At 44.9% G+C, this 12032-nt stretch overlaps 1 protein-coding gene across 1 annotated transcript in view; it reads right to left on the bottom strand.

The window, feature by feature from the left end:
* LOC126364640 (tyrosine-protein phosphatase non-receptor type 13-like) overlaps positions 1 to 12032 on the bottom strand; it is a 729752-nt gene that overhangs the window by 677754 nt on the left and 39966 nt on the right. The gene's annotated exons all lie outside the window — the stretch shown is intronic.

Raw genomic sequence — 12032 nt, 5'->3', positions numbered from 1 at the left:
CTCTACATCTACATACATACTCCGCAATCCACCATACGGTGCGTGGCGGAGGGTACCTCGTACCACAACTAGCATCTTCTCTCCCTGTTCCACTCCCAAAATGAACGAGGGAAAAATGACTGCCTATATGTCTCTGTACGAGCCCTATCTCTCTTATCTTATCTTTGTAGTTTTTCCGCGAAATGTAAGTTGGCGGCAGTGAAATTGTACTGCAGCCAGCCTCAAATGCCGGTTCTCTAAATAGCTCTTAGTAGCGATTCACGAAAAGAACGCCTCCTCTCCTCTAGAGACTCCCACCCGAGTTCCTGAAGCATTTTCGTAACACTCGCGTAATGATCAAACCTACCAGTAACAAATCTAGCAGCCCGCCTCTGAATTGCTTCTATGTCCTTCCTCAATCCGACCTGACAGGGACCCCAAACGCTCGAGCAGTACTCGAGAATAGGTCGTATTAGTGTTTTATAAGCTGTCTCCTTTACAGATGAACCACATCTTTCCAAAATTCTACCGGTGAACCGAAGGCGACTATCTGCCTTCCCCACAACTGCCATTACATGCTTGTCTCATTCACACCGCTCTGCAATGTTACGCCCAAATATTTAGTCGACGTGACTGTGTCAAGCGCTACATTACTAATGGAGTATTCAGACATTACGGGGTTCTTTCTCCTATTCATCTGCATTAATTTACATTTATCTATATTTAGAGTTAGCTGCCATTCTTTACACTAATCACAAATCCTGTCCAAGTTACCTTGTATCCTACTACAGTCACTCAACGACTACACCTTCCCGTACACCACAGCCTTATCAGCAAACAGCCGCAATTTGCTACCCAGCCTATCCAAAAGATCATTTATGTAGATAGAAAACAACAGCGGATCTACCACACTTCCGTAGGGCACTCCAGATGATACCCTCATCTCCGATGAACACTTACCATCGAGGACAACGTACTGGGTTCTATTACTTAAGAAGTCTTCGAGCCACTCACATACTTGGGAACCAATCCCATATGCTCGTACCTTAGTTAGGAGTCTGTAGTGGGGCACCGAGTCGAACGCTTTCCGGAAGTCTAGGAATATGGCATCCGTCTGATACCCTTCATCCATGGTTCGCAATATATCATGTGAAAAAAGGGCGAGTTGCGTTTCGCAGGAGCGATGCTTTCTAATTACTTTGCAATGCACGATTAAGTGCCTGGCAGAGGATTTATCGAACCACCGTAAAGTTATTTCTCTACCGTTCTACACCCGAATGGCGTGCCTATGTACGTAGGCGCCAACACAATACTTCCGCAACGAAAAGTACCCTTATTTTAATGATTGCGTTCTCACCTATCATATTCGTGACACTTTCTCCCCTTTCACGTTTATACGAAAGGAGCTGTCTTTCGAACTTCTTCAATGTCATCCGTCAGTCCCACCTGATATGGATCCCATACAGCACAGCATTATTGTAGAAGAGGATGAACAAGCGCAACGTAGGCAGTCTCTTGTGGAACTGTTGCACTTTCTTAGTGTTCTGCTAATAAATCGCAGTCTTTGGTTTGCTTTGCCCACAACATATCTATGCGATGGTTCCAACTTTAGATACAAGTTGTTAGTAATTGTAATCCCTAAGTATGTAGTTGAAATTACAGCCTTTACATTTGTGTGATTTATCGTGTAACTGAAATTTAGTGGATTTCTTCTAGTACCAACGTGGATGAATTCACACTTCTCATTCTTTAGTGTCAATTGCCACTTTTCACATCTTGTATAAATCATTTTGCAATTGGTTGTGATCATCTGATGACTGTACAATACGGTAAATGACTGCATCATCTACATACGATCTAAGAGGGCTACTCGAATTGTCTCCGAATTGTCTCCGATGTCTTCCTTGGGGAACGCCAGATATTACTTCTAATTTACTCGACTACCTTCCGTCAGTTACTACGAACTGTGATTTTTCCGACAGGAAGTCACAACTATAATCACACAACTGAGGTACGGGATTTGATTGGAAGACGCTTGTGAGAAACGTTGTCGAAAGCCTTCTGGAAATCTAAAACTATAGAATCTATTTTGATATCTTATTTCGTGAGAAAAGAGATGGTTCAAATGGCTCGGAGCACTATGGGACTTAACATCTATGGTCATCAGTCCCCTAGAACTGAGAACTACTTAAACCTAACTAACCTAAGGATATCACACAACACCCAACCATCACGAGGCAAAGAAAATCCCTGACCCCGCCGGGAATCGTACCCGGGAACCCGGGCGTGAGAAGCGAGAAAGCTACCGCAAGACCACGAGATGCGGGCGAGAAAAGGGAGCTAGTTATGTTTAACAAGAACGATATTTTGTGAATTCGTCCTGAAATCGTTCTCTTCGAAGTAATTCAAATGTCCTAATGACGTATATGTTCCAAAATCTTCATGCAAATCGACTTTAGTGATATGAGTCTGTAATTCAGCAGATTACTCCTATATCCTGTCTTGGGTGTTGGTGTGACCTGTGCAGCTTTTCAGGTACGGATCTTTTGAAGAGTGAAAATAGGGAAAAGGAGCGAGTACTTGTACCGACGTAGTATCAAATGTGGGTGCAGTGTCTTACCTGCATGCCACCACATTCGGCGCAGCTTTCGACCCCCCAAGCATTTCGCAGCGTCTCATGGAATGACGGCCTGTAACGCTGTTGATGAGGTCCGCCGTCTGATAGGAACCTTAACCTCAGCGGTCCGCCTTGAGTCATTCGCCAGAAGTGTACTATGTACCGTTCTGTATCTCACGCTCTCTCTTCTTCCCCGGCGTCATCAACAACACAAACACTACACCGAAACTCCACACACGCTCATCGCGGCTACTTACACAACATGTATAAGCAACACTCGCATTTCGCGTATGAAAGGAACCATTGAAAGAACAGCTTTCCAGTTAGATAGTTGAACCCGCTCTTCGGAATCTCCAGACAAAAAGGTCATTAGAGTTTATTTATTTAAACTCATGGGTGCGCAGTGCTGTGAGTGCTCCCTCGACTCCCAGAACCGTGCATAAGAACAAGGATTACCTAGGGAGATCACTAGAGACTGGTCAATCGTTGTTCTATGCACAGTATCGAACATTTTAGCTCTTATTGTCTCACTGAATCAACGCCTTGTTAGTTTAGACAGGTGTTTAAAAATGGTTCAAATGGCTCTGAGCACTATTGGACATAACAACTGAGGTCATCAGGCCCCTAGACTTAGAACTACCTAAACCTAACTAACCTAAGGACATCACACACATCCATGCCCGAGGCAGGATTCGAACCGGCGACCATAGCTGCAGCGCGGTTCCGGACTGAAGCGCCTAGAAACGCTCGGCCACCACGGCCGACTAGACAGATGTGCTATTGACAAACAGTAATAATCATAATGCCGTCTCTAACATTTTTAGTTTGTGAGTCCTAGGTTTTACAATCCACCTAAAGCGTTATTTAAGTTGTTTTTAATTAAATTATACACAATGGATAAAGATAGAATCGTATAGTTATCAACAAAGCTAAAACTTCACATAGCACTTACAAACATATTTACAGTAAATAACATAAACTCGTATGGCATTTGTTACTAATGGAGACGCGGCTTGTGCTTAGGTAGTTTACTGATTTTGGTCCTATTGGGTGTCCAGCACGTGTAAGTAAAAAGCTATGGCGATGAGCAAGTGCGGACCGCTCCTCACTAACCGGTAGTACGATGGGTAAAACATTGGCGAGTTAGTTTATCTGAGAGGAACAAAGAAAATGGAGAGGCTAAAGTCAGGAAACACTTGACTATGGCGAAAATATGTACCAGAGTCCGGCTCTCTGCTTACGTCGTGTCCTGGCGTTCAAAACATCTCCCTAAAGTCTCAAGACAGTTTCTCATGACGACATAACAATACCTTCTGCAAAAATTGAAATAACACAAAGCGAAAGCAACAAAGAGAGTACTCTACTATCTTGTGAAAGACTACTTCAAGAGGCTGGGAAAAATCCAGAAGCTGTTTCCTCTGCCCTGGTGATCAATGAAGCTATTTTATCCTGAATGGCTGTCTTAACAACTGAAACTCCTAGTACTGGATAGGAGATTATCGTAGATAAATTTGCGAAAGACGTGCGAATACTTGCATGTGCTGTGGATTCGGTACTTTCGCGCGTTGATCGTCAACCTTTTCGAACTGACACTGCTTAGACACTTCCAACTTGGTACTTTCCATAAACGCACAGAGCAAGTCATTTTCCTTTCTACACTGCCACAGTTTTCACATTCGCTCAGCACTGGGTTTTTAAGGCTTTTACGATTTCTTTCGAAGCGACCTGTTCTCTTACTTACATTTATTATAATTCCGGTCATTTTTACGAATCACATGAGACGATATCTTTGATTATCTTATAATTTTTACTTTAATACCGTTTTTCACTCATACATGGTCCACGCACATTAATGTGAGCATCTGTCAGAAGCCTGAATAACCACCTATTGCAGAGTGGACGGGCTGAAGTGAGTCGAATGAGGTTCTGGAAGGTATTGTATTATATGTTAACCGGGGACCTAGAAACGACGGAGAGGCTCCGTCCCTGACGCAGCCGCAGTGGTACACAGCCCAATGACGACTACCGCAGTCCACTTCACCCCTCCGTCGCCCCACACCGAACCCAGGATTATTATGCGGTTCGGCCCCCGGTGGACCCCCAGGGAACGTCTCACACCAGACGAGTGTAACCCCTATGTTTGCGTGGTAGAGTAATGATCGTGTACGCATACGGGGAGAACTTGTTTGGCTCAAATGGTTCAAATGGCTCTGAGCACTATGCGACTTAACATCTGAGGACATCAGTCACCTAGAACTTAGAACTAATTAAACCTAACTAACCTAAGGACACCACACACATCCATGCCCGGGGCAGGATTCGAACCTGCGACCGTAGCAGTCGCGCGGTTCCGGACTGCGCGCCTAGAACCGCTAGACCACAGCGGCCGGCGAACTTGTTTGTGCAGCAATTTCCGACATAGTGTAGCTGATGCGGAATAAGGGGAACCAGCCCCCTTTCGACGAGGCAGATGGAAAACCGCCTAAAACCATGCACAGACTGGCCGGCTCACCAGACCTCGACACCATTCCGCCGGGCAGATTCGTGCCGGGAACCAGGTGGTCCTTCCCACCCCGAAAAGCCATGCGTTAGATCGATCGGCTAACTGGGCGGGCTTCTGGAAGGTACCGACAGGGGTGTGGAGCCACGCCGACTCCAGCTTCACTAGGTTTCTCGACTGAGGGCCCGTGGCGGGTACAGACAGACCGAGATGGTATCACACATTCCGGGAAGTTTGGTGGCCACGTGAGCGATAAACTCATCCTGGTGCTCTGCGATCCACGCTCTGTGACACGTTGCATTATTCTGTTGTTGGCTGACATCGTGCCTAGGGAAAATAAACTGCAAAGTAGAGGTGAACACGGTTCTTACAGATAGATGCATGCTTGTGTTGGTCCATTGTGCATCCCAGAATGACGAGATTACACAAAGGATGCCACAGGAACGCTCCCTCCTCCAGCCTGTACCCCTCTGAAGATTGCTGCAAGGCCGAACATCTCTCCAACGAAGCATAAAACGTGATTCATCTGGAAAGGACATCTGTCGCCACTCACTGGATGTCCAATTGCGGTATCGGCGTGCAAATTCCAGCCCTCGTCGCCGGTGAACAGCAGTCGGCATGGGTGCATGAACCAGGTCCTTCTGCGGAGGCCCACGCGCAGCAATTTTCGCTGAACGGTCGTTGAGGAGACAATGTTGGTATTCCTTGGTTGATCCGTTCGTCAACTGTTGCGCGTCTATTTGCCCGCACACATTGCCGCAGCCGTTACTCGTCACTGTCATCTATGGCCTGTGGTCCACCACCGTTGCCTCAGCGCCAGTTTTGGATAGCGCCATTTTGCCACACACGGTATGTTTGACACGGCGGAACGCTAACAGTTTGCAAACTTAGTCGTTTCTGAAATATTTCCACCCTTGTCCCGAAGGCGAAAGATCATCTCCTTGTGGACGGCAGATGAATCGCGCCATTTCCGCATTACGTCGCGTGCACTGTTTTCTCGCGCCCTCACCAACACGCAGTGCTGCCATCTGCCGTCTGTGAGTGGTAATTATACAGTGACGTCGAACATAGGCGGTGGTCGCATTGATGTGACTGTGAGGCGTAGCGCCTTATAACGATCCTGCCTTGGAGGCGGTCAAGTGGGAGATGTGTCTCAGAGCTGGACAGTGACAGATGGTGACGCGAGATTGTTTTTTTTTTTTTTTCCTTTATTGTGATTTCATTCCCCTGCCCAATATGGACAGGGGCGAGATTGGACGCGCACGTAGTTTATTTATCAGCCGATAGAGGACAATGTTGGATAGGGGGACTGTGATTTTGCTTTCGATTGTGCCCACTAGAGTGCGCTAAAGTAATAGAATGTTTTCCATAAACTGTTCCAGTATTTTCATAAAGTGTGATTATATCTTTTTGTGTATGTAAAATGTTATAAATGTGTTTTAGCAGTATGAATGATGCGCGAGTGTGTTTTAAGGTTAATATGAAGATAACGAGATATGTAGTGGGATTTAGTGTGGGAACATTTCGAAGAAGTATGGATGTGGACAAAGGGGATTTTTGAGGAATAGATTTGGAAAATAAGCTTATGGTAGAGGGAAAGTTAATTCAGGTATAAATAACGATAGTAAATAACTTTACCATAAGCAAAACTTCAGTATATTAGATAATTACGTCGGTAAAAAGAGCAGTCGTGAGGTTTACTATTTTGCGATTGGTTATTGATGAAAAGCGCGGACTGACACGGGAAAGTGTTGTTTTGCTATTGGCTGTTGAGTAAACTGACCAATGGTAAAGCAATATTCTTCGCGCGCCTTTCTGTGCTGGAAAAGAAGACTTAGAGTGTTCTAGAGTCGGAGTCGGAGCCTAGCCATGAAACAGTTCGGACGTGTGTTGTAGTATTAGTTCCGATGGAAATGATAAGTTGCCGGATCTAGCAGTGTTACATACATCTAAATTGAGGTAAAGTGACGGCATAATTATTCCTATGGGCGTGTAGAAATTTCGGGATTTTTAAGTGAATATTGTGACGAGAAAATACATATATTCCGCGTAGGATATTGAGCAGGTGGGTGGCTAAAAACTGTGACTGCATTTGGTACCGACATGCTTAATATTTGGCGAGCGTTATCAATCAAAAACAATCAGTATTTTTGTAGCTATTAGGTTTTCGGGAAATGCAACACCATAAACTTGCTAACGTGAGTGAACGGGATTGTGAGTGACTGTGTTCAGACTAGCACGGGCTTGGCAGTGATACTTGTTCACCTTAGTTTCAGAATATATTAATTGAGGACAAAATTTCCAACCTTTCATTTCATGTGAAAACTTTCTCCCGAAACGTGGATTAGTGACTTCAATTGCAAGCCTGGTAGACGTCGAAGTACAGTAGGTTTTGCTCGGCCTTCCTACTGATGATCTGCTGAGACAATGTTCACAGGTAGGTGCAGGTCCGTCGTAAAAGGGACGGAAAGAACCGCGCAGCCGCAACTGGACCGTGTACTCCGGCGAATATTTTTGTTGTCTCGCTTTGGCCCTAGTAATGCTTCGCAATCCCTACAGGATCAATGTCCCAGCTAAACGCGTTTCCAGCTACATCAATTTATAACTTTACAGAAAGCTAATCCAGAACTATCATGAGCATGCGCCTGCAATCGAACGATGACGCCACGGCAGAGAATAACGTTCGATCGACCAGCGGTCACGTCAAAAGAAGCAATTACGTAGCTGGCTCGAACGATATTATATTGAGCCCACTGAGTCTCATGCTATGTCCGCCTGCGATCTGCTTCTGTTCTGGCTGTTTTATGAAATAAGCCACTGCTGATCGTGCTGACCTAATCGACGAAGATGCTATGTGGACCGTTAAACATCCTTTGACACACTTGTTCGACTTCAGCAGCCTACACATCCTTGGTACATACGATAAACTCATGTTTCATTTGTCCCGTAACCATTGTATTACTCCATGTAGCCACCGTATTAAATAGAATGGTAGTTACAAACACTTGTTGTTATTTTATCCCAAAGCTTTCACGAAAGCTCTACGGCACGGACCCAATTGGCGCACACTTAATTTCTTTTATTGACACTGAAATTTTCTTTATTGCTGAGAGGTAAAGCTCCAATTTTGACTACCTCACGGAGGAATATTGTTCTTTTGTCTGACAGTGCAATACCGTACTAGAAAAGAAGATGTCCAAATGCGTGTGAATTCCTAAGGAACCAAACTGCTGCGGTCATCGGTCCCTAGACTTACACACTACTTAAAATAACTTATGCTAAGAACCACACTCACACCCATGCCCGAGGAAGGACTCGAACCTGCGGCGGGGCCAGCCGGTGTGGCCGAGCGGTTCTAGACTCTTCAGGTCGCAGGTTCGAATCCTGCCTCGGGCACGTATGTGTGTGATGTCCTTAGGTTGGTTAGGTTTAAGTAGTTCTAAGTTCTAGGGGACTGATGACCTCAGATGTTGAGTCCCATAGTGCTCAGAGCCATTTGAATCTCCGGCGGGAGAGGCCACGCAATCCGTGATATGGCGCCTCAAACCACGCGGCCACTCCACGCGGCAGAAAAGAAGCCTAACTTCATCACACTGTTCGTACCACAAATAGAATATTAACTGCCTGCTTTTGCTATAGATGCCACAGATTCGTCCGTACGAATCCACTCATCGCTCAGTCAAGAACATTTTTTCTCTTATGCCTCCTTTCGGCTGTCTTCGTAGTTGTTGACATTGCGAAAACATTACTGTCGCGGCTGACTGTGCGAGGGAAAAGCTACGCCGACGATCGATACATATCGCCTAAAGGCAAAGGACTACGTGAAGTTTCGAAAAACTGGATGATTCAGAAACAATCAGTACAGGCTAAACTCGCAGGGTCGTAACCTGGCCGGGTGAGTTGGGGCAGTGTCTGGTGTCGTGGGGTTTCCGACCGTAGGCTTTGCACCTCGTGACGTCAACGTCGTGTTTCAGAGAACAAATATATTAGCCGTAGGTTTTCCGACCGGCAAAGGAAGCCGGAGCAGTGGGATAGCCTCTGCCAACCGTTTTCTAGTAAGAACATCCCTTCACATTTTATCTAGGCGTACGACTGGCTGTGCACATAGTGTATACGCATTGTTAAATATTTTTTATCTTCCAATTTTATTTTTCATTTCTTATTTTTAACTTCTGTTCTTTCTACATCATTGCTACAGCAAATGATTAAGCTTCATGTCTTATTCTACGAATTTTAATTTCCCACTCAGTGCTTTTTAAGTAAGCCAAAGATTAAAAAAAACATCTTAAATCCCCAGAGTCATTATACGTTCTTATAATGGCCTTTAACCTTTTGCCAATATCTGGGTACCATTTACCTCTTTCTCGAAGGGGCAGGCCAATGAAACGTTTTGTTTGTTTTAATTTCAAATACAGCATTTGCTGCTTCCCCCATCTGCTTATTTGTCAGAAAACATACATTCGGGTGTTTCTGATTTTTTTTGAGGAGTTTAGTTTCCTACGGCAGCCTTCAACAGCATTCGTGAACCCTCTGCCGCTGGTTAAAAACATTCCACGTGCAACTGGTATACTAGGGTACTCGAACAACTGCTCGACCATATAGTCTGAGAATATCATAGTCCTTTCTCCACCGGACATTCATCCATCACTACAAAACACGCTTGAAAAATGATTTAAATGGCTCTGAGCACTATGAGACTTGACTTCTGACGTCATCAGTCCCTTAGAACTTAGAACTACTTAAACGTAACTTACCTAAGGACATCACACACATCCATGCCCGAGGCAGGATTCGAACGTGCGACCGTAGCGGGCGCGTGGTTCCAGACTGTAGCGCCTAGAACCGCTCGGCCACTCCAGCTGGAAAACCACGCTTCATCAACACTATTTGGTGAATGATGTGCCACTGCAGCACACACGGGGCAAAAAATTCGAAATTCTTCTCCATCCCCCTGTATTTCTGTATTAATCCCAACTCTTGAATTTTCTTCTAGTCATTTTAAGTGAAAAGTGTAACCGGAAAGAGATGTCTTGGAGGCTACTGTTTTCATATCTTTAATTGCAGCCATTTCAAAATGCAGCACTATTGTTTTCGGTGACCACCCAGGCATCTTATTTTTCAACCGACATTTATTTTGACGCTTATCTGAGAGCACAGCAAATGACATAGGAAATCCTATCGTCTCTTCTTCTGCGCCTCCGTTGTCAACGTGTGTGTTATACAGTTGTCTGAATTGTTTGGAACAGCTGCCAAATATCCCATCCATAAGCACAGTTCCATTTTCACATATGATTTTCTCCATTTCTTCACAACCGAACACCAGGATTATTTTGTCAGAAACAGAGCCACCATCAATCATTAAAAAAAAAAAAAGGTTACCTTCCGTTAGTTGCAAATTGTCTGCGTTCAGCTGAATTTCCAAACTAATGCCAGGGTTCTGGGTCGTCCAAATAGTATCCCTTCTTTCTTTATACAAAGTCATCTTCGAGTTCACATAATCTGGCGTATTTCCGATGAAATCTAAAACTTCATCTTTCACATCGGTAGCGATGACAGTTCTTGAGAAGACACGGCTTCCCTTTCGTTGCTGTAATCATTTCCATGCTCACATTGTGTAGAACCAAGTATCGTAGGCCCACGAAACTACGAAACAACGGTTGTAGACGAGGACACTGCCTGACTGTCGGGGAAAACAACAGATTCACTGCTTGTGAAAGGCACTAGGAGGGGGGCGGCAGGAGGGGGGGGGGGGGGGGGGGGGCTCCTGTGTGTGGAAAACCCCTCGGTGCAAAACTGGTTGGTTGGAGGTCCCAAGATACATGCAGCATCTACAAAAAGGTCGCAAACACCACGGCTGGAAGGACCACCCAGGTTTTGCCTATGGGCCCAAGAGGATGAGAAGCATCTGGCGTCCGAAAAAAAGAAAACAGCGAAAACATTAAAACGGATAAATTAGTGAAACCGCCCAGTCAAGTGAAGTCTCTCCCTATACTAAAATAATCAGAGATGTTTTGAAAGTTACTCCGACATAAAGATGTATGATATATTTAGCCAAGAGGAGACAGCAGAGGTCGCCATCTACTTGTGAATGAAAGCGTTGAAACGTCTCTGTGAAGTCGTTTCATTAGACGCTTGTCGAATTCGTTACAACTTATTCACTTTACTACCTGGTTTTAGCTCAATTCATGAACTCTTCCAGAAAGACTGAGCACTGAAATAAGACCAATTGATTATTATATGTGTGTTTTAATGTGGGGTTTCGGTTTTGTTTTGTGGGAAACGCTGAGTTGGTCATCCTCTGCTGGGAGCAGACGATGTTGCTTCTCGTTCGAAGGGGAGCACAGGATGACCAACTTACCTTCCCAATACCTAAACAGAGAGGTTTACCATCTTAGTCGAAGGCTGTTTTTGTGTGTGAGGTTGGTGACAGAGGGCTAACCCTCTGGTAGCTTCCGCTGAACGGGGAGCTAGCTAATCTAGAAAGAGGAAGCGGCACTGTTCGGTGAACGCTGAGTACGGATCGTAGCTCTTAAGGGGGGTTTCAGGTGATAGGAATCAGGTTGAGTTAGGACTTCGTTATGTTCAACTGGTGAAATACTTAAGAACTTCAGCTTAACTGAAGCGTGTGAAGCGAGTATGATTTTTAATGTTTTTAATCTTATATTTTGTGGAAGTTGCTTTTGTCTTTGTGTGTCGATTTTGTGCCACCTGTTTGGTAATCAATGACCCTTCTGGTCCACCACGGCACCACAATAGGCTTTATTTTAACAGTTTGCTTGCTTAATGAGCTATAATTTCTGCAAGAATACCTGTTCTTTTGTGCGCTTTCTACAAAGCAGCACAACAGTTTGATCCGTAATGCACCACGTGCTCTAGTTCGGCCGTTTGCAAGCAACAGATGCAGTTAGTATGTTAAATAATTATCGCACAGCCTCG

This window comes from Schistocerca gregaria, chromosome 1, assembly GCF_023897955.1.
Source record: "Schistocerca gregaria isolate iqSchGreg1 chromosome 1, iqSchGreg1.2, whole genome shotgun sequence".
NCBI classification, from domain to species: Eukaryota; Metazoa; Arthropoda; class Insecta; order Orthoptera; family Acrididae; genus Schistocerca; species Schistocerca gregaria.
The sequence above is the reverse complement of the archived record's forward strand: the minus strand, read 5'-3'. Positions and strand labels throughout refer to the sequence as shown.